This window comes from Lepisosteus oculatus, unplaced genomic scaffold (genome assembly GCF_040954835.1).
Source record: "Lepisosteus oculatus isolate fLepOcu1 unplaced genomic scaffold, fLepOcu1.hap2 HAP2_SCAFFOLD_52, whole genome shotgun sequence".
Classification (NCBI taxonomy): Eukaryota; Metazoa; Chordata; class Actinopteri; order Semionotiformes; family Lepisosteidae; genus Lepisosteus; species Lepisosteus oculatus.
Window position 1 is genome coordinate 374,299 of NW_027168064.1, and position 20,788 is coordinate 395,086.

At 42.4% G+C, this 20,788-nt stretch overlaps 7 non-coding genes across 7 annotated transcripts; 5 read left to right on the forward strand and 2 right to left on the reverse strand.

Annotated features, from left to right (window-relative positions):
- Positions 1 to 4,120: 4,120 nt before the first annotated feature.
- trnas-gcu (transfer RNA serine (anticodon GCU)) lies at positions 4,121 to 4,202 on the forward strand. Its single transcript has one exon. It is a non-coding gene; the product is annotated as a tRNA-Ser (tRNA).
- Positions 4,203 to 6,634: 2,432 nt separating this feature from the next.
- On the forward strand, positions 6,635 to 6,716 carry trnas-cga (transfer RNA serine (anticodon CGA)). Its single transcript has one exon. It is a non-coding gene; the product is annotated as a tRNA-Ser (tRNA).
- An 8,123-nt stretch (positions 6,717 to 14,839) lies between these two features.
- On the reverse strand, positions 14,840 to 14,912 carry trnar-ucg (transfer RNA arginine (anticodon UCG)). The gene has a single exon. It is a non-coding gene; the product is annotated as a tRNA-Arg (tRNA).
- A 1,193-nt stretch (positions 14,913 to 16,105) lies between these two features.
- On the forward strand, positions 16,106 to 16,179 carry trnan-guu (transfer RNA asparagine (anticodon GUU)). The gene has a single exon. It is a non-coding gene; the product is annotated as a tRNA-Asn (tRNA).
- Positions 16,180 to 17,716: 1,537 nt separating this feature from the next.
- Positions 17,717 to 17,798, forward strand: trnas-uga (transfer RNA serine (anticodon UGA)). Its single transcript has one exon. It is a non-coding gene; the product is annotated as a tRNA-Ser (tRNA).
- A 1,550-nt stretch (positions 17,799 to 19,348) lies between these two features.
- Positions 19,349 to 19,421, reverse strand: trnar-ucg (transfer RNA arginine (anticodon UCG)). The gene has a single exon. It is a non-coding gene; the product is annotated as a tRNA-Arg (tRNA).
- A 1,193-nt stretch (positions 19,422 to 20,614) lies between these two features.
- trnan-guu (transfer RNA asparagine (anticodon GUU)) lies at positions 20,615 to 20,688 on the forward strand. Its single transcript has one exon. It is a non-coding gene; the product is annotated as a tRNA-Asn (tRNA).
- Positions 20,689 to 20,788: the final 100 nt, after the last annotated feature.

The following is a 20,788-nucleotide window of genomic DNA, read 5'->3' on the forward strand; positions in this document are numbered from 1 at the left end:
ATCTGTCTAGGGAGTGCTGAATGGACATCTGGACTGCATTCTTAAGTGTCAAGAGTAAGTGACTTATATCTCACCTTGACCAACCAATCAGGGACTGGCAGGGCGTGGTAATACCACGTGGGTCTCCAATGCCCGCCAAACTCTCAACCAATCAGCACACATCTGTGTCTTGGTCAAAAAGGGAGCGCAAGCTCAGATCGGGGCTCTCCTTGGCCATTTTCGCGCATCCTCAGAGACAATCACGTGACAACTGCTGTTGTCTGCATAGGGACTTGGACTTTGTTCTAAGCGCGAGGCCAAGCATCCCGTACGTACTCAGAATTCTACTAACGTGAATGCTCCGTTTGATCAACGGCAGCCTACAGTTGGACCCTCGTCGACAACCTGAATAGCTTATTCAGAAGCAGCGCTGGACCGGGAACGAACCAGTTTCTTCCCAGGCAAAAGAGTGACTTGTGAGGACTCGCGGTCACACTCTGTGCATAGAGACTTTCTACTAGCCAGCCGGACTGCTGGTAGATCCCCTCGGAGCAACGACTGCCCTGCGCGCCGCAGTCAGATTCCTCCGCCCGTCCTACTCCGAGCTGCACCTTGACTGGTTGGCTGGTAGCCAGAGGACGCCGACACAACGCCCATTGGACAACCGCTGGAACAGAGGCTGCAACAGAGCTTGTCAGCTGGTTTGGTGTTCGTGCCGGGAAATTCCAAATCCATACACAGTGGATAAGTTAACCCCATGTTCTACATTGCGTCTCGAGAATTCAATTGTACCTCAACACAAGTTGTTATCAATTTAATTCATGAGTAATGTATTTACTTCCGAGTTTAGAGTAACAATGGGTAATAACACTGATTAGCGATTTGGTAACCGAACGATATATATTGACATATATTCTCTGTTGTGTATCTCTTTGTGTTTGCATCTCTTCGAGATTATATATCTTGTATATTGATAACCCTCACAGTAAGGTCTGCCGCTCGTATCCAGGCAGACTAGTATATGTTTGGTGCACAATTTATATTAATAAATGTATCTCGTGTATTGAACCCGTGTGTGTGCGTTGTTAGTTGTTCTGGCGATTGATTTTCTAAAAGCCCCAACGAACAACCTCGTGATTACTGCTACAATTAATAAGTGTCTCAGTAAACCCATCAAACCACTACATTTAATGGCGTCCCTGGGTGGGCGAGTTTAGAATGAAATGAGACTCAATCGCACAGAATAACTGATGTTGCTGTGAGTTCAAGTTCAGCACAGCACCGTGGCTTTTATACGCGAATACCGGGTGTGCTGATAACTGCGTAAAGAAATCCCCCTGTTTTCTAGCGTTTAGTGTAACGTGTGCTGATTGGAAATCCATCTGCTCGGGTGTTTAGATTCCATACTGTATTTTGGTAAAAGGAAAAAAAGTAATACTCTTAAAGTTTCTCTGACGTAATGACAATGGCTGCTAAAATGTCTGAAGTGGAGTCGCTTATAAGTACTATTTCTAGCGACGACAATCCTGGTTACTGGAGCGGTATCGAAAAGTTGAACTTTGATGATATTGAGAAGCTGCAAGTAGATTTAGTAGCTAAGGTAGCGAACCAGCTTAACACAGGAGGGTCTGTGAACGCAGTTCAGGTCCTATCTAGTTTCGCCTTAAATCTAGCTAAACAGCTGGAACTGTCTTTGTCCGAGCTGACAAAGTTTCAAACGCTTCAGGGAAAGCTAGAAAGATATAAGGCGGAGCGAGTTGAGTTGTTGGATATAATCAGAGAAAAGAGAGTGAAAAGTGAGGAAAGTGAAGACAGACTCAGGGAAGTTTTAGGTAAATTAGATGACCTGTCTGCTAGAGAAACTGCGGCTGAGGTAGCTAGGAGAGACCTAGAAGCGAGCTTGAAAGAAAAAGAAAAAGAAATTGAGAGTTTAAATGAGCTCAGCCAGGAAAGGCAAAAGGAGTTAGATGCTGCCGTACTGGAAGCAAAACAGGCTAGATCCCACTTACATGCCAGCCCACCTAGCAGCCCGGAGCGCTCACCCAGGAGGTTTCTCCCGGCCAGGGTCTGTGGTCGGATCGGCATGGGGGAGATCGCCGAGTCCTGCGCGAGACGCAAGGGCGATTCAATTCAGGCATAGACCCCCTGCTCCTGATCACGGCCGTCTCCCTGCCCACGGAGAAACTGTAAAAATTAACCTCCACTCCCTGAGGCAGTTAGCCAAAGATGTAGAAAGGTTTGACCCGACAGTGTCAGGGAATAATGTGGAGACCTACATTGATGAGCTGAGATATACTTTGCAGTTTATGCCCGAAGCGTCCGAACAGGAAAAGGCTATGTTAGTAAGGAAAACTACCAGCCGAGCGGTCCACGAGTGGATGTCTAGACAAGGACCTGAGGTCTGTAATAGCTTTGAGGAGCTGTGTCAGGCAATGATCGGAGAATTTTCGGCTTTTATAGATCCCATATCTGCCGTGGCCACAGCGCACCATATTAAGCACGAAAAAGCTGAAGCCCCTCGCGACTATTACCCCTATTATATAATATTTTACTATTATATAACTTGTAAAATATTACCCCCGGTCCATTCTCTTCCAAAAGTGAGAAACACCTGTTTTCTACATTTTGTCTGTTTTAAAACCATATCTCTTTAAACCAAACCAAGAGTTTGTCTTTTGCACTGATATTCTGATTCATTTCAATTTCAAAGAAAAAAAAAAACATTATCTTCCAAAGCATCATAAAATTGTCCATTCTTCCAGACTCTACTTCTCTCTTGTAGTAGTACAGCAGACCTTTCCAGGTGAGCAGATCACAGAGTCCGAAATATGCTTCCTCCATCAAGCAAAGTACCTGAACATGACTCGGTCTTCATAAAAGCGCCCCTGTAATAAAGAAATTAAATCCAAAATCAAGAGGGCAGTTGCCTACTGAAGTTCAAGAAGTCATCAATTTTAACCTAGCAACACATTAAAGGCTGCATCTATACAAGTACGATTCTAGAAATGCTCACCAGATTACGTTTTAAGAAAGAACTGCGCCTCAGGTTCCGCCGAGATCTTAACTCGGATGGCAGGATTCAGAGTCCGGAGTGCGGACTGATGGCGCACGGAGGGTCCACATACTGTGGATCCCTCAGTTTTCTTCCGCGTGTTTAAACCGCCAGCGTGTGGCTCTCCTGTCCCCGTGACCTCATTGCTCTGCTCTCGCCTCTGTGCAGCCGAGCCCGACTCATGGTAAAGTGGAAAAAAATATGCCCTCAACGTGGGATTTACTCTGGATCGAGGATAGATGTCACCTTTTTATCGTTGAACAGGATGTATGTGATGTGGCGACTAGGTTCAATTTTGTATCCTTTTAAAAGATTAAGGACTGGGGTGAGCGGGATTTATCACCCTTTCAGCTAAGAACCCGACGTGAGCACCGTTTAAGCTGCATAGACTCGGTCGTTTAACTCTTCTCCATTAGCAGGGTTAAGGTTAAAGAAAAAAAACATTGCTGACTTCTTTTTTTTTTGCCAGCCGCGAGCGCTGATTAGCGAGGTTTGTATTTCATGTTTTGCAAGTTGCATCCATTTTAAGAAAAACAAGTCGTTCAAGACAGGAAATGAATACTTGCATTTAATTAAGTCTAGGCGTATGCGGTTGTCCATAATGACCAGTTCTGTTCGAGAACACAGCACAAAAAAAGGCACCGCTGGGATTCGGACCCAGGATTTCTTGTTTACTAGACAGGCGCTTTAACCAACTAAGCCACGGCGCCCCGGGAGTACTGTTTTTTTGCAGCCACTTGGACACACCACTCAGACACATCTGCATTCGGTGTGTGCTCCGCCTGCTCGCTGAGCAAGTTGCCACCTTTACATACAATAGCAACATCGACACCAAGAGAAAGGATGACAAATGGCTTTTATCTGGAACTTTTCATGTCCAAGGAGCTCAATGTGCTTTCTGTGTACAACAGGGCCACTGAACTCCACACTGGCCACTGAACCACAGCAGTGGCTTGCTGGCTTGACATCTCCCAAGGAAAATGTTGAAATCGCATGTGGAACAGGAAAAGGACCCTCGAGTACGAGGGAAAAAAAAGAAAAAGATCATCTGGAGCGTGCCAACCCGTGTCTGGACAGCCCAGTTTCATTGACGAGGTGGCCGAGTGGTTAAGGCGATGGACTGCTAATCCATTGTGCTCTGCACGCATGGGTTCGAATCCCATCCTCGGCGCTCTCTATGTCTGACACGTGTGCCTGTTAGATGTTGGCCCTCCTTCTGTTTGCTCCAGTACTAGAGCTGTACATTTTCTAGCGGTGGCTGAACATGGTATAGTAGGCTAACGTCGGTATCGAGCAGTGGCAGTAACAGTATTTACGTGCCGCTGCTGCCAAGTGGCTCTGGGTTGAGACCGCATTTTCACTTACTTGCAGCACAAACGGAGAAAGCGATTTTTGACAGTCTCTCGAGAGACTGCGCTAGGTGTTTAGGGATAGACTTTGTCAGTTCCCCCTGGGATGATGGCCTCTCAAATAGTTTGTGATTCCTCTAGACGTTTATACAGTAGAAGCCTGCTTCGTGGCTTAAATCCAAGCTAAGGAAACGAGTTAGAGGTCTGATGCAGAACTGCACTGTATGTGTGAGGAAAGCTGCCCCCTTCTGTTCCATGTCGACCGAACAGAGGACTGTAAAGGATACGACCAAGAAACTTTAGGATGCTGGTTGGAATCCAGCTCCAAAGAAGCCCCTTTGGGTGTTATGTCATGAAAAAGTAAGAACAGAGAATCTCCCTTTGATCAAAAGCGCAACAGAACTGTTTTCCGTGGAGCAGGTTTCAGACCCGTAGACCTGTTTTATTTGTATGGCGTTCGTAAGCGCGCAAAACAAGGACAATTCCTGCGTCTAACACGAATGTAAATGCTTTTGAAAGTGCAGTGTGGTGCAGCTTGTAAAATCCTTGTCCACATTTGTGGTTTGTTGATGTTTTTTTTCTGTCTGCCAAAGTTGCATTTTGACATCCGGACGGTGAGACTTTATCATTTGAACGTGAAGCTAGCCTTAAACCCTCTGAGGCGTGTCTGTCTGCCGGCATGTATCTTGTGAAAGGTATTTTTTTTTTAACGGAGAGCGACTTTAAAAAGGTTTCCGCAGACACCTCGCACTCCGGAGGAGGAATGCGGCGGCGGCGAGCTCACTGTAGTTGTGGCCGAGTAGTTAAGGCGATGGACTTGAAATCCATTGAGGACTCCCCGCTCAGGTTCGAATCCTGCTGACTACGGCGTCTGCTGCACGTCGCCTTGTGCCTGTGTGGCAAAGGCGAAGTGCCGCTTCTCCTTTCCTGGTACTATAAAAATGCTACATCGCTTGGTCCTGCTTCCATGGAAAGCAGTTCTTCAGGTAATTCTACTCTCTTACCAAAGCTGTTAGGTTCCTTTCCGTGGTGAGATGGGTTGTCATGCAACGCTTCCACATAGTGCCGACAGACAAGTGTTGCGGGAGAAGAGAAAAGTGTTAGAAGATTTAAGAGTTTCTTAGGTGGAGCCAAAATCAAGTGTCACAAATGCAAGTGGGAAGATTTCCAATGTTTAATATGGTCAAAATAAGCGGAAGTTATCTGCTGGTCCGGCACAGTTTGCCATGCTTTTGTCATATACTGTAAAGTGGTGTCGAACTGGGTGTCGAACTGGAGCCGCACCATTTGCATATGTGAGGCTCCAGTTATACATCGAGTGTCACATTAAATGACAAAAATGAAGAGAGTTGTAGCAGCTGGAGAGGTTTTCTTACAACTCTTGAGCTGACACAGTTTTGGAAAATGTTTCCTTCACGCTGCACTGTACAACATAGGCAGCCAAGAGTCTCCAAAACAAAACAGAATGGACAGATAGGAGAAAATTCCCACTCGTCCTGAAGTTCCCAAAATCCAGCACTGAGCGTAAACAAAGTGTCTAAGTAGCGTGGTAATGCTAACCCTAACCCTAGCTGGAGTTTGAGCAATCCAGCACTGAGCGTAAAAAGATGAGTCAAAGTTACGTCTAATCGGATTAGTTTCCTTAGAGCTGGTTCAGAGTTTGCTCAAGAGTTTACCTATCACAGATGCGCAAAGAAGAATGTTGGGGGTGCACGCTTCAAGGCGCCTTACAGCTGTAGGGAGTGATTCGAGACGATTCATGGCGTGTGCTCGTTCCCATGTACCGTACGCCCCGGGGTGCAGTGCTAGGATGACGTACAATACCACTTGGGCACGTAACGGCGTTATGTGCAGGGTTTTCGTTTGTTCGTTTTGTTTTGCTCTGCTTTGCTTTGTTTTGCTTTCCATCGCGTTGGTAAGAGCGTAAATAAAAATGCGATTCCTGCGTCTACCACTAATGTAAGAGCTATTTCAAGTGCGACGTGGTGCGGCTTTTCAAATGCTTGTGGGCATTTCTCTGTTGTTGATTCTTTTTTTGTGTGTAACAAAGTGGCATTTTCATGTCCGGACGGGGAGACTTTATCATTCCGACATGAAGCCAGCCTTAAACCCTCTGAGGCGTGTCTGTCTGCCGGCACGTATTTTGTCAAAGGTATTATTTTTTTTTAACGGAGAGCGACTTTGAAAAGGTTTCCGCAGCCACGTCGCACTCCGTGTTAGATTAAAGGAGGAATGCGGCGATGGTGAACTCGCTGTAGTCGTGGCCGAGTGGTTAAGGCGATGGACTCGAAATCCGTTGGGGACTCCCCATGCAGGTTCAAATCTTGCCGACTACGACGTCTGCCGCACGTCTCCTTGTGCCTGCGCGGCAAAGGTGAAGTGCCGCTTCTCCTTCCCTGGTACTATAAAAACACTAAATAGCTTGGCCCCGCTGCCATGGAAATGAGTTCTTCAGATAACCACACATCTTGCGTTCGCACCTCTGGTGTTCTACTTATGCCTTTGAAAACCTAATGAATAAAACTGAAAGAACCGACACAATATGTAGGTGCTCGTAAAGCATGCATTAAAGAACTGTTAACAGCAAGGGTTTCAGTGGGTTAACTGAGGAGAAGGCGTGATCGCTAATTGTTGACTTTTTATTTGGTGTTAGAAACACTCTTACTGTGCATGACGTGCAACAAATTTAGCCACAGAAATTGCATCAGGCTTTCATGTATGCTATTGCAGACACCAACGTTGCCTAGATAGAAAACCGAAATAGCCGTGGGTTTGCTTGCTGGTCTGAAGGATCTCTCTTCGAATCTCTATCATTTGTCAATGGAAGTAAAAGGTGCTGCAATCTGATACGTTCAGAATCAAACCCGCAGCTGTTGTTCGACTTTATTTCTTGACTAATTACAACTGAGTGTCGCATGAGCAGTTACGTAAACTTGTCTGATATATTTGAACACAAATGCCGTTCTTCAATTAAAACTAACAGTACATTGTCAGGGACATTCAGTTCTATACAAACAAGAGACAGACAAGAGAACATTTAGTATATAATAGACAGAAAGAGGTTCGAATCCTGCCGACTACGTTGTCCACCTCCTGTCGTTGTGTTTCGGCGCAAGCAAAGAAGCGCGCCTGTTCGGTGTTCCTGGTGGTTTTAAAATGCCAAATTGCTTGTACCCGCTCCCTTGCAAATAAGTTCTTCAGCGTCCGCGAATGGCATTTTACAGCTGGAAGCAGATGTCGACGCTTTTTGCACAGAGCACCAAAAAAGCGTCTTTTTTGAAGGCCCGGGTTCTGAGCGTTGGTGGTTCAGTGGTAGAATTCTCGCCTGCCACGCGGGAGGCTCGGCTTTGATTCCCGGCCAATGCAGTGGCTTTTGCAGCGAGCTGCTCCATCACTTGCATCCCCTTGCAACTCGCAACTGAAAACCCACTGAAGCAAAGCAGGTGTGAGCCAGGTCAGTACCCGGATGAGGGTGAGCTACAGGGAAAAACAAAGCTTCCAGCTGGAAGCGGTGTTAATGGTGCCGGCGGTGGGGCGCTCACCCTGAGGTCTGTGCGGGTCCCAATGCCCCAGCATAGTGACGGAGACGCTGTGTTGTAAAAGGGTGCTGTCTTTTGGATGAGATGTAAAACCGAGGTCACAGCGCTCTGTGGTCATTAAAAATGACCACCAAAACCTTTGACAAAAGCTCTTGGTAATTGATCGTCTTCAATAATGCTTCTCCTTTAGGTACATTTTAAATCAGCTGAAAAATTCTGTGAAATGGGGGGCACTTCAGGCCAGTGTAGGATTTGGGTTACAAGAACCATGAAACTGCATGAGAAAGCCCGTACACTGAATTACACGGCTTTCTATTCAAAGGAGGGCAAAAGAAATTCCCTGAGTTCGATTTTTTGCAGCACAGAGAGAGCCACTGTCGTGAGGCCGGTTAGCTCAGTTGGTTAGAGCATGGTGCTAATAACGCCAAAGTCACGGGTTCGTGCCCCTTACTGGCCAGGTCCTTTTCTCCTCTCTTACCAAAGCTGTTAGGTTCCTTTCCGTGGTGAGAGGGGTTGTCATGCAACGCTGCCACATAGTGCCGACAGACAATTAAATGACAAAAATGAAGAGAGTTAAAGCAGCTGGAGAGGTTCTCTTACAACTTTTGAGCTGACACAGTTTTGGAAAATAATTCCTTCACGCTGCAGTGTACCATATAGGCAGCCAAGAGTCTCCAAAACAAAACAGAATTGACAGTCATATAATGTCCATTAACCCCGGTTTTAAACGCAGCATCATGTCTGCCATCATAAGAATATGAGTCCAATATTTTAGAATATAGTCAGAATGACTTCTAACCTTAGCTGTGGTGTCTTTAATCCCTATTGCTCAATGCATGGTGTACGTACTGCATACATGTGTCTTGAGAATGAGGAATGGGCCCCTGAGACAGTCATTTGCCTGTTTCACAAATGATCGTATTTTACTAGAGATTCTGTTTGGGATTCAGATGTGCATTCGGACAGCAATCCCTTTCAAGAAATGATATGTTCTGGATGAGGTCAAAGGTGCTAGAACACTGTATTTAGGATGTGTTTGCAGTGATTGTGTGTCTCCTGCTTCAACGCAGTGATATATAGATGTGCTCCTGTAATTTATTGGTACATGCCCAGGGCAGTAAGTAGTCTGAGGATTTATTTCCAGACGGCATAGAGCAGTGAAGCACTTCTACTTAAATTATTACATTATACACAATTTGAGTTCATTTTAAAAAGTAAAAGGTAATGAAAGGAATGCATTTTCATAAGAAAGATAATACCGATATGCATGTGATAATCTTCCTTATATCATGTAGTGCGTCATTTGGACACTTTGTGGGCTTGAAATACAAAGAAAATCATGTTCTATGGTACAAGATAAATACAAAACTTAATCATTTATTTTAATTAGATTTGTTTATAAAGCATAAGCAATCATTTATTACATTAATATATGTGAAAATGACATTTTAGCACCATAATATTACATACAGGTCTCTAGCTTCAACACAGTGATATATATATATATGCTCAGTGATTTATTGGTACATGCCCAGGGCAATAATCAGAATTAGTATTTATTTCCATACGGGCTACAGGTAATGTTGTGAAATACTTCAACACACTGGATCGCAGATTTAGACCCCCTGCACTCTTACTCCTTAAAAACCAAAGAAATGAAGATATGTAGCAATCACATTGTAACAGGGGTGACAGTGACTTAATGCTTATACTACTGGACTTCTGGTACCTTTAGGGTACGGTGTTCCCTGAAGGGCTCTCAAACCCCGCATTTCAGATGCCTAGCTGTATTGCTGATGTGTTGCACCTCAGAATCACTTTTAAACCTTACCTCTGGTATCTTTAATCCCTATTGCTCAACGCATGGTGAAAGTATTGCATAAATGTGTCTGAAAATGAGCAATGGGCACCTGAGAGACTCATTTGCCTGTTTCACAAATGATCATATTTGACTAGAGATTCTGTTTGGGATTCAGTTGTGCATTCTGACAGCAATCTCTTTCAAAAAATGATTTTACCTTATCGCGGCTTTGCCCTTCTTGCCTTTTTGGACAATATTTCCATCTTGTGGTCGTTGTTGGTAATGTCTAGACAATATCTCCATCTTGTGGTCGTTGTTGGTAATGTTTTCTTATGCCCTTTTTTTATTTCAATTCTCTATTAGATGATTCTAGAATCTCTACAATAGAGTTGAAAACATCAGTTTTATAGCAGACAATATGACATTATTTATAGTCCAATTAGAAATTTATTACCCTGTTTTTAACATAATAACAAATTAAAACTAAGTTTGGAACACCAGGGAACATAAAAAATGATTTTTAGGAAAACCATGAGGTTCTCTGTGTCCGATGCCTGCAAGGGGAGAAAGCTAGAATCCTTTGATTTTTCCAAATTTGAAAATAAACATCATATAACAACAGCTTTCATTCCTAGGAGTGAAAAACAACCATTTTTGAAGACATATTAGTTTCTAAAACACTACAATAAAGTTAAAAACATCCATTTTATATTACATTATTTTTTGTGAAATAATTAAATTGGCTTATTTCTCTCGCATTAAATTGGCTACAAATGCAAGAATTCAACCAGATATTCTTGTAAAATGTATAATGTTGCATTGCAGTTAGTTAATGTAGTTAGTCCATAGTCAGCAATCTAAACTTTATTGTTAAGCTTTAATGATTGATGTTGTACCAGTAACCTTTAGAAATACTATAGTACTTCACAAATGCTTTGTGTGTTTGGAAACCTTTTGAGTAAAAGCCTTATAAAAATAGGTTTAGTTTTTACAGGACATCACAAAGAAATAGGATGGTATAATTCTTATAATTGCTTAGTGATTGTATTTGGAAGATTATGCACTAAACAGACTTCAGGAATGCCAGTGGATCATTGTGCTATTTGGAATTATTCCAAAAATCAAGTGACCTCTTTCCTGTAGTATTTTTAGTATTATTTATTTAGTATTAATAAAGAATAGATTTATTAAAGTCGTGCGATGTGCAAGCGGGATATGTAAAATAATTTAAAATAAAGTTTTTTATTATTGTTATAGAGAAACATGATCAGATTTTCCCTGGTTCAGAAAAAAAACGATTAAAATCTGTAATCTTTCCACTTGTATGTCATCAGACATTAACGAGTACAACCCCCCTCTCTGCCGGAGTGCTGGCTGTGACGAATTAAACCAATTTCACAGGTGTTTTCAAAGTAGGAAGTACAGTGTTAACTAGTAGATGGCCTCCTCAATGAAATCGCTTCAACATGCTAATGCGTTGGTGTAACAGTCCGGGCGTGGCAAGCTTCCAATGTCAACTCGACTCGATTGGAAGACAATGAACGTATTTTAGCCCTAAATGAATTAATAGCAAACATGGTTTACATAAAAGACATTTTTCCAAGAAAGTTTATAATAATACAATCTATAGTTGAAATCTGAGCCTAAATATAAAGAAAAAAGCATTTTCAGAGAGCAATCACGCTGTGTTTATGTAGAAAAAGCGATTAGGTTTATGAGCAATCTAATTACCTATTCGCTTAAAACGCTATATAAAATAAAGTTTATTTAAAGATGAATGATAAGTGTCGCAGTTTTAATAATTTTCGTAGTAGGGCTTGGACAGATTCCAAGTGCATTTTTGCAATTTACGTTGCATTGTCCAATGTGATGTTGTAATACAGTTTAGAATACAGTAAGTCTAAACTGTATCAGCTTTATTTATGGGTTGCAATTTAGAAAAAGTCAAAAACCGCACTCAAAATCCAATTTAGAGCTTTCTGGCAAGAGGAGACACCCAAATTATAATGTAACATGCCACTGTTTGTGCATGAACAAAGTTATACTGCAATTTTCCTTAGATACGCGATTAAAAAAAATATTTTTTTTGAATCCCCGGCCAAACACATTCCATAAGAATCAGCGCTTTTATACAGTATATCGCCTTTAAACACGCGTTTACGATTTAAATCAAAACTCGATTCAAATCAATATAAATGTTTATTTTGTAACGCATAGGTGACTATTCATTGTTATTAAAAAGACGTAAATTCGATCATGTTGTGATATTTAGAAATATAAATTTGTTTTGATGCGAGTGAGGTTTTATTTAATCTCTGACCAAGGGAAATGTTTCATTTTTTCAAAGAAATGTTTGTTAAAAATTAAAGTCATAGTTCCATGAGATTCAACCACAGACCATGTGACATAGGAGTCAGGAACCTAACCCACAGCACCACCAGCGCAGTCACATGCTGAGGGCTGAAAAAGCACTACAGAAACATTATCGACTATAAAATAATGTAATTAGGCACAGAAGAAGTTTACAGCACAGTACAATAATAAATGCTGACCATGACTTTAGAAGCATAAATTACCTTACACTCAATTTAAACACAAGCTGTCTTTAGCCCTCTAAGCTGGTTCATACAGAAATGTAGAGAACCAGGCTCAGAACACACAGCTTCATTAGCGAATACATATGCAGAACAACTAGAGAAGATGTTTTACAGAGGATGGATTTTTAGAAACATCCCATCAGTGACATCACTGAAGTCAACTCCTAGGTAACTGTCGTGTGGATAGTTTCACAAGAATCAGACAAAGGTTTAAGCATCGCTTATTTTAGATAAAACTGCAAAAAAACAACAACAACCCATAATGTACTTCTTTGCGGCTCTGTTTGCCCAAATCATATATTCACAACGTGAAATTAGAAAATAGTATTACGTAACCAAAAACCGCAATATGGAAACAGAACCTGTGTAATTGTTGACAGATGATGTACTCGTAACATTTTTACAAGACGAACTACAACATTTAAAAAATGACTTGTATGTACTTGATATCTCTAATCAATCCACTGCACTGCATTAAAACAAAACAAAAACTAAAACGCCCTGGGCATACCGTTTCGCGCTTCTTATCAGTTGCTCAAAAGCAATTTGACCGTATGAAATGCATAATATAAACCTAGAAACATATACGTGAGGAGTATTTACGTAGTATCGGTGTCAAGACATACCTCTCAAATACTGTAAATCAAGTTAAAAATATCTCAAGACTGATTCTGGTCATAATGAAACCATGTTTCGTGTATGTTTTCTTTAAAGTACCGAGACCAGCCATATACTGTATGTTTATGTTCCAAAATTAATATCGTTTATGGCCTTCACACGCGTTGCATTACGCTCCTATTCTTTTTATGCTCAGGCACTAAGATTTCCCTTCAGTGGTAAAATTCCATATAAATATTCAATACTTAAACGGGCACAGTTAAGACATTAAATATACATATACATATACATATACATATACAAACTGTATACAGTACAGTTTGCATACGGTAATATGTTTATGTTCCTAAATCAATCTCTTTTATGAGCATGTGAAAGGCATGGTGAATCGATTCTCAAAAATTACTGTACTTTGCATGATTGGAAAAAAATGCGTGATTGCGAAATGCTGTGGTGTTACTTTTACAAAGAAGGTCAGTGAAAAAAATAATGTGGACCAGGGCAATACTTTGAGTTTACAGCTTGTCCAAGGTCATTTATTATTAATACTATTAGTAATATCTTCATTAAAGACTTTGATGGCTACAGCTCAAACATGAGAAGTTGAGCTTTATTAGCTCCACCTTGCGGAAATTCCGGATACTATTATTTTGCTAGCGGTATTTACCGGTAACTCGCGGTATTTACCGGTAACTCGCGGTAGACTGCGTACAGCGTACCGGAAAATAATGCAGTATCGCCCGCACATTTTGAATGGCTGCATCTGTAGCAATCATATTGTAGCAGACACTCATTTGCCTGTTTCACAAATGATCATATTTTACTAGAGATTCTGTTTGGGATACGGATGTGCATTCTGACAGCAATCTCTTACAAAAAATGATTTTACCTTATCGCGGCTTTGCCCTTCTTGCCTCTTTGGACAATATCTCCATCTTGTGGTCGTTGTTGGTAATGTCTAGACAATATCTCCATCTTGTGGTCGTTGTTGGTAATGTCTTCTTATAGATAGATACTTTATTGATCCCGTGAGGGAAATTGCAGTGCAACAGCAGCTTAACACACACAACACAGCCACAGTGTAACGAATTATATAATAATAGTACAATACTGTATATATACTGTATATATATATATGAAACAGAAATAGAAACAGAAACAGGAATCGCTTACTCACCTGGAGAATCTCTGTAGGAATATATAGCATTTATCAATGGAAATAAAAGCTGCTTTAATACAGTGCATGTTCAAACTCAAACCCTCAGCTGCTGTTCTTGTTTGTTTTGGGACAAATTGCAACTGAGCATCGCATGAGCCGTTACGTACCCTTATCTGTTTGGCAATTTCAAGGGAGGAGTTAGGTCAGAATGGGTAGGCTGCAAAACAACAAGTAAAGATTTATTCCAAGATGAAACGTTGTGGCGGTTTTCTTATCTTTTCAGCATGGACTAAACTTTTACGTGTTCCTTATATGCTATATATGTATATATTAGCACCAATGTCGTTCTTAAAAACTAACATGAAATTGTCAGGGACATTCAGCTATATACAAAGACGAGACAGACAAAGTAATAATTCTGTATTAACGTGGCCTACATATTGACGCAATGATCGAACTAACTGACATGTTCTGATTCACATCCCCTGCAGTTCATGCCAATTAGAACAATAGCAATGCTGAGTCCTCCCCACCCTACTGAGCACAAATTCAGCTGCTCTCCAGTTCTGTTCTGCATGTTTTTTCATTGCAATTGAGCTCGGAGCTGGAGATGATCTCCATACAGTTCTGTGTTAACTAGCCCGCACTTGCGTGCTAATTTACGGGTTGTGGCAGATGCTTTTCTATAGTTCATATACATGACGGCAACCTGTTACCGAGGAACCTGAGAGGTTTAAAAGCCTCACGAGCCAGGCAGGACTCGAACCTACAATCTTCTGATCCGAAGTCAGACGCGTTATCCATTACGCCACTGGCCCATAGAACAGGCGCTTGCACTCCACCACAGAGAGCTCTACACTGCTACTAGTAGTACACCTCCCCATCTAAATTTTCACAGCAAGAAACTTGTGTTTCCTACTATTTTTATCAGGTTTAAAATATCATCTCCTTAAAACAGAAAAAGTGTTGATGTGTCGTGCTGAAATTCCGATTGATTTTGAATTCAAAGAAAAAACGTTTTCTTCCAAAACACCGTGAAATTGTCACATCTTGGAGACAATAGGTGTATTCCATGTTGAAAAGAGAAAAAAGAAAACAATGGAGCCTTTTACAGGTGTGAGGCTTCTTCAGGTGTGAGAAGACCTCACAGTCGAAACGCTGTGTTTCCGTTCTTCTCTTTTCAGCATGCAATAAACCTAGTACTTGTTCCTTTGCAGCCGAGGCATGCTGACGTAGCTACCCAGCTGAACATCTTGCAGACTCTACAGTACTTCTCTCCTGTAGAAGTAAAGCAGGGCTTGCTGGGTGAGCTTTTGCTCCGGTAAATTAGGTCACGTGTCATGTTAAATCACTTCTTCTAAACACAACATTTGCTGGTGCTAGCTTTCCCCATGAAAAGAGACATTTCCCTTACAGTACATGACATATCGTTTTTATTCTATCAATAAGTATAGAAATTAAACAAAAGAAAAAATGGTGTCGCCAAAGAATGCACAGCTCTGTCGCCTTGGGGAGGTGTCAAGGGCATTGAACTCCTTGGACATGAAAAGTGCCCGATAAATGCCATTTCTCATCATTTCTCTTGGCGTCAGTTCTGCTATTAAATGGGACGGAGGCAACGGGCTCAGAGAGCAGGTTAAGTGCACACCGAACGCAGATGTGTCCAAGTGTCTGTAAAAGCGCGGTGCTCCGCTGGCGCTGTTCCCTAGTGGCTTAAAGTGCCCGCCTAGTAAGCAGGCGATCCTGGGTCTGAATACCAGCGGTGCCTCTCTCCGTGTCTTGTTGTGCCGAATGTCTCATTTCAGACAAACATGTACAGCTTGGTTCAGTTTAATGTAAGAATTCATTTCCTTTCTGGAATAACTTGTTTTTGAAGAAATCCATACAGCTTGTGAAAGATGAAATCCATTTCTTGGTTGTCAGTGGAAAAAGATTGCCGGCTGCAAGAAGCGCAAGTGATTGTTTTCTTTGACCATAAACCTGCAAATGTAGGGAACACAAGCGGCCGTCAGTCTCTGTGGCGCAATCGGTTAGCGCGTTCAGCTGTTAACCGAAAGGTTGGTGGTTCAAGCCCACCCAGGGACGCATGTCTCCGTTTTTCCAATGTAAACATCATCACCGCTAAAGAAGATGGCGCAGAAGGCTCCACAGTCGAAACGTTGTGCTTCTTTTCTTCTCTTTTCAGCATGGAGTAAACCTTTGCTTGATCGTTTGCAGCCTACGCATGCTGACACAGCTCCCTTTCTCTTAACGCGCCTCAATCATTATTCACCAAAACCATCAGCAGAATGTGTCGCCTTTGTGGTGATGTCACTCCTCTGCTTCACAAATGTCCTTAGTGACGGACCATTTCTTTCTGCCATTTTTCCGGAGCGGTTATTGATTGCTCCATCATTTCCCTCATACTTTCCATCCCTAGATTGAAAAAAAAAAAACAGAAACAGGCTGACAGGACGACAATCAAATTGCAAAAACTCATCAAAGCACTCGATAGAGTATTTGAATCCACAAGTAGCTACGAGCAACTTTGTCCTGGCTTGCATGAAAGTCGGAAAATGTCAAAAAGAAAAAGATGGTGGCTTTTTCATATTTGTTCTTTCATTTTTAGTTCGTTGGCTCTTCTGTCCATTGTCCTCCTGCCTGGCTCTTGACCTGTGACTGTCTGAACGCACACATTAGACTTTCAGGCGGGGGATTTGTCCTGAGCCTCTGTGGAAGACCCACCCACCCCCATAAATAACTGCTCTAGAAACACATGAATGCAAAACTAAACCACAGCTTAAAGAGGAGCTCCAACTCAGTGCCATACTAATGTAAACGAAGTAATACTAAGACATGTTCTTATGGATTTGTCTTACCTTGAGATATGTAATTGGATTTCAGGATTAACTTCCTCATTCAATGTACTGGTGATTCTTTGCCTGGTCAGTACCTGGGTGGGAGACCTCCAGCGAACAATTAAGCTTGCTGCTGGAAGTGGTGTTAAGAGACTCTTAGGATCTTCCAGAGGTGTCTGTCCAATAGCACTAGTTGCCTTAGAGCTGGCTCAAACATTGCTCAAGAGTCTACCTTTCACAGATGCGCAAAGATGAATGATGGGGGTGCACGCTTCAAGGAGCCTTCCAACTGTAGGGACCGATTAGAGACGATCCGTAGCATGTGTTCGTTTCCATATCTGCCCCGTGTCTCAACGGTAGGACAGAGTCAAATACTGCCTCGACACGTAACAGCATTATATATAACCGCAGGACTTGAGGGCTGTTTTGTTTGAATGTTCAAGGCATTGGTAAGAGCGTAGGTCAAGGGCCATTGGTGCATCTCCTGTAACTGGAGTAAAAATGCTATTCAAAGTGCAGTGACTAAAATCGTCGTCCACATGTCTCCGTTGTTGATTGCTTTCTGTCTAAGAACGTTCTGTTTTCATGTCCGAACGGGGAGACTTTATCATTCCAACTTGAAGCCACCCTTAAGTCCTCTGAGGTGTGTGCGTGTGTGCTTGCACGTATGGCGTAAAAGGTTTCTTAAACGGAGAGCGAACTTGAAAAAAGTTGCCTCCGCTGCCGCCGCCACCTCGCACTCCCTGTTCGATTGTAGCAAGAAGGCAGCGGCCGCGGCGCTCGCTGTAGTCGTGGCCGAGTGGTTAAGGTGACGGACTTGAAATCCGTTGGGGTCTCCCCGTGCAGGTTCAAATCCTGCCGACTACGGCGTCCTTTGCATTTGGTTGCGTGCGTGCGTGTAAAAGGACCAGCGCCGTTTCGTTTTCGCTGGGACCTTTAACACTCTAAATCGCCTGGACCCGCAGCCTGTGAAATCGATTCTTCAGCACCCACGATGGACGCTTTGCCGCTGGACACAGATAACGATGCTTTTCTGCAACGAGCTTTCCAGCTGAATTTTCTCGGCAGCTCCGTACTGAACCTGTTCTCCATTGCAACATAGCGGAGGCTCGTCACGTCTATAGCAAGGCTGGTTAGGACCGCATACGCCACAGTGACTTGTACACAGACCACATGAAAGGCAAGCAAAATACACTTTTAAAATTCCAAAGACTCACAAGGTCAGAGAAACAGCGATGACCTGAACAGATCTGTTACAGAAGTCTAGGTTGACCTTTTTAGAGCTGTAATTGCATTTTTGTTTAATAGAAGATCAAATCTACTCGCATGTACCAGCACCTTACAGTTTATTGATGTTAATTCTGTTTAAGTAATAAGATTGCTAACGATGTTGGACTTTAGCCGGTGTTTTTTAGAACAAATTGCTTACACTTCTGTAAGGAATACGCAGTACGTGCCTTTGTCAGTCATTGCTCACCATACCTGTAACTTTCTTATCTAACTCACTTCCTCAAATGGTGAAGGTCCACAAACATAAATGAAAAAAAAACCCTTGTTGTAGATGAGGTGCACAAAAAAGCAGCCCCTGATAGTGTATAACACATTTATACTATTGCAGAGACACATGTAACATATATATACTGTATATATGAAACAGAAATAGAAACAGAAACAGGAATCGCTTACTCACCTGGAGAATCTCTGTAGGAATATCTAGCATTTATCAATGGAAATAAAAGCTGCTTTAATACAGTGCATGTTCAAACTCAAACCCTCAGCTGCTGTTCTTGTTTGTTTTGGGACAAATTGCAACTGAGCATCGCATGAGCCGTTACGTACCCTTATCTGTTAGGGAATTTCAAGGGAGGAGTTAGGTCAGAATGGGTAGGCTGCAAAACAACAAGTAAAGATTTATTCCAAGATGAAACGTTGTGGCGGTTTTCTTATCTTTTCAGCATGGACTAAACTTTTACGTGTTCCTTATATGCTATATATGTATATATTAGCACCAATGTCGTTCTTAAAAACTAACATGAAATTGTCAGGGACATTCAGCTATATACAAAGACGAGACAGACAAAGTAATAATTCTGTATTAACGTGGCCTACATATTGACGCAATGATCAAACTGACTGACATGTTCTGATTCAGATCCCCTGCAGTTCATGCCAATTAGAACAATAGCAATGCTGAGTCCTCCCCACCCTACTGAGCACAAATTCAGCTGCTCTCCAGTTCTGTTCTGCATGTTTTTTCATTGCAATTGAGCTCGGAGCTGGAGATGATCTCCATACAGTTCTGTGTTCACCAGCCCGCATTTGCGTGCTAATTTACGGGTTGTGGCAAATGCTTTTCTATAGTTCATATACATGACGGCAACCTGTTACCTAGGAACCTGAGAGGTTTAAAAGCCTCACGAGCCAGGCAGGACTCGAACCTACAATCTTCTGATCCGAAGTCAGACGCGTTATCCATTACGCCACTGGCCCATAGAACATGCGCTTGCACTCCACCACAGAGAGCTCTACACTGCTACTAGTAGTACACTTCCCCATCTAAATTTTCACAGCAAGAAACTTGTGTTTCCTACTATTTTTGTCAGGTTTAAAATATCATCTCCTTAAAACAGAAAAAGTGTTGATGTGTTGTGCTGAAATTCCGATTGATTTTGAATTCAAAGAAAAAAGGTTTTCTTCCAAAACACCATGAAATTGTCACATCTTGCAGACAATAGGTGTATTCCATGTTGAAAAGAGAAGAAAGAAAACCATGGAGCCTTTTACAGGTGTGAGGCTTCTTCAGGTGTGAGAAGACCTCACAGTCGAAACGCTGTGTTTCCGTTCTTCTCTTTTCAGCATGCAATAAACCTAGTACTTGTTCCTTTGCAGCCGAGGCATGCTGACGTAGCTACCCAGCTGAACATCTTGCAGACTCTACAGTACTTCTCTCCTGTAGAAGTAAAGCAGGGCTTGCTGGGTGAGCTTTTGCTCCGGTAAATTAGGTCACGTGTCATGTTAAATCACTTCTTCTAAACACAACATTTGCTGGTGCTAGCTTTCCCCATGAAAAGAGACATTTCCCTTACAGTACATGACATATCGTTTTTATTCTATCAATAAGTATAGAAATTAAACAAAAGAAAAAATGGTGTCGCCAAAGAATGCACAGCTCTGTCGCCTTGGGGAGGTGTCAAGGGCATTGAACTCCTTGGACATGAAAAGTGCCCGATAAATGCCATTTCTCATCATTTCTCTTGGCGTCAGTTCTGCTATTAAATGGGACGGAGGCAACGGGCTCAGAGAGCAGGTTAAGTGCACACCGAACGCAGATGTGTCCAAGTGTCTGTAAAAGCGCGGTGCTCCGCTGGCGCTGTTCCCTAGTGGCTTAAAGTGCCCGCCTAGTAAGCAGGCGATCCTGGGTCTGATTACCAGCGGTGCCTCTCTCCGTGTCTTGTTGTGCCGAATGTATCATTTCAGACAAACATGTACAGCTTGGTTCAGTTTAATGCAAGAATTCATTTCCTTTCTGGAATAACTTGTTTTTGAAGAAATCCATACAGCTTGTGAAAGATGAAATCCATTTCTTGGTTGTCAGTGGAAAAAGATTGCCGGCTGCAAGAAGCGCAAGTGATTGTTTTCTTTGACCATAAACCTGCAAATGTAGGAAGCACAAGCGGCCGTCAGTCTCTGTGGCGCAATCGGTTAGCGCGTTCGGCTGTTAACCGAAAGGTTGGTGGTTCAAGCCCACCCAGGGACGCATGTCTCAGTTTTTCCAATGTAAACATCATCACCGCTAAAGAAGATGGCGCAGAAGGCTCCACAGTCGAAACGTTGTGCTTCTTTTCTTCTCTTTTCAG